The sequence below is a fragment of the Talpa occidentalis genome, unplaced genomic scaffold (genome assembly GCF_014898055.3).
Source record: "Talpa occidentalis isolate TD23 unplaced genomic scaffold, MPIMG_talOcc4v2.1 talOcc4.12, whole genome shotgun sequence".
NCBI lineage: Eukaryota > Metazoa > Chordata > Mammalia > Eulipotyphla > Talpidae > Talpa > Talpa occidentalis.
Genome location: NW_023601212.1, coordinates 60,477,429 through 60,479,598, shown reverse-complemented (window position 1 = coordinate 60,479,598; position 2,170 = coordinate 60,477,429).

The window sequence follows — 2,170 nt, the reverse complement described above, 5'->3', positions numbered from 1 at the left end:
TAATTATGGCTACAGCCCGGATAGAAGAAGCCTTTAAAGATGTGTCTCAGCATTTAATGTTTTGCTTTGCTTGTGCAGAAAAGCCTAAGATTATTAAGACAGATAATGCACCTGCTTACACCTCCTTTGCCTTCAAAAAATTTTTTTTTAATTCATTTAACTTGTGGGAGAGGCTATGCTTGTATTTTTCTACAGGACACTGATTCACCCATCTGGATCCCTGATAGACTAATCCAATGCCTTGGTTTCTCCTCTTCTCAGATTGGGACTTGAGTCACAGACCAGTCCTATTTCGTCACCAACTTCTGCCACACTGTGCAGCAACCCGCCTCCCTCTGTTCCTTTGTGTGCTGTTTGTGATTATGTTACAAATGCAGTTTGGAACGTGTCAAAGAATGGGACTGTAAAAGATAAGAAGCAATATGGACTCATGGCTTGGCATGATGGAGGCATGGCACCCCCGAGACCTCTTTTGTCACTTGCAGTGACCTTGTTTGTCACTTAGTGGTGACCTGAACAATGGGACTTTTGGAAGCTAATAGTCACCACCACCCCTATGCAATTTTGGAAAGGCAACTTCTTGGGAACATCATGTTCTATGTCTAGTTATCACCTTGTACATAATACCAGTTTCTATATGCAAGCTTGTATTTGATTCCCTTTTGTAATAGCTTTTGGCACTGTTTCTTTTGATAAAAAAGTTAAAACTGTAACATGTAATTATTGTTCTTTATATTCTTGTGTTAACTCATCTGCTAAGTTTAATATTAGCTGACACTCTCTCATTGTGTTAATAGCTAGAACACATTTGTGGCTACTTGTAAACCTGACCCGACCCTGGGAGGAGTCTCCAGTGACTGGGATATTACTTAAGGTGATTGGAAAACTCCTCCGCCACTCTCGTTGTTTTGTGGGATGGCTTGCCATACTTGGACTGATTGCAACTACGATAGCGGTTGCAGGAGAGGCACTTCATACTGCAGTGCAAACCCATGACTTTGTTGCTAACTGGTCTCATGAATCTGGACTCCTCTGGCAACAACAAGTCCGCATTGATGAAGATTTACAAGAGCGGGTGGGGGAGTTACAACAGACTGTTCAATGGTTGGGTGATCAATTTGTAGCTGTGCAACAACAAATTATGTTACATTGTGATTGGAATGTTAGTATTTATTGTGTAACTCCTGTACAGTTTAATAATGTTTCTACTTCTTGGTCTCAGATTCAACATCATCTTAACTGTGTTCATGGTAATTTGTCTTTGGATGTAAAGTCTTTACAAAATCAAGTACTTCAATACTTTTCTAAAGAACTGCCTACAAATTCTATTGATGAATTAGCTGATGGTATTGCCAATGCTGTACAGGGCATGGACCCCCGTTCATTTGTTCAAAGTCTGACTCATGGTATTGGTAGTGGAATTATAGCTATACTAATATGTGCTTTGTTGTTTGGAATAGGGTACTACTGCCTCTGACGATGGAAAAGCCTCCGGTTCAATTCCGCTACATTGATGCTTGAGTTATTAAAGACAAAAGGGGGAGATGTTGGGAGAGACCCCGTGCAGTGAGCAGAAAGGCCTTGACCTGAGTCCCTAAGGCACATGAAAACACATGCGTCTCAGAGGAAAACCTCTGGGTGACAGGACTTGGTGTTGAGTGCCCGGAAAGTGACCTGCTTGGAGTCAGGCCTCTACATCTCCAGTCTGAGAATAACAAAAATAATGAGCAGACTTCCCAGGCTCTAGCTAGGGGGCGATAAGATTATGTGTGTGAGAACTAACCACCTGGTACCCTACTGTCTGAAGTAAATAGATAATAGTAAGAAAGTAGACTAATCATTCATACGTGTTATCATTATATGGTATGCTTTGATGTTACACCTGCTGCAATTAAAATAGTATATAACGAGCACTAAGACAATAAAGATTTGCTGCATGCTGGACATGACAGTCCCCCATGTCTGATTTTCCTCACCGTTGCATCCCAGGACCAGGACTCATTAGAAGTCCATACTATTCCAAGTTTATATCAAGTGTGGAGAGTAATAACTCTATAGGCAGGTGGGCTCCAGAGTCATACTGCTAGTATTCAAACCCTGGCGCTACATCTACTGGTTATATGACTTTGGGGGCATTGTTTAACCTCTGTGAGTCTTAACTTTATCATTA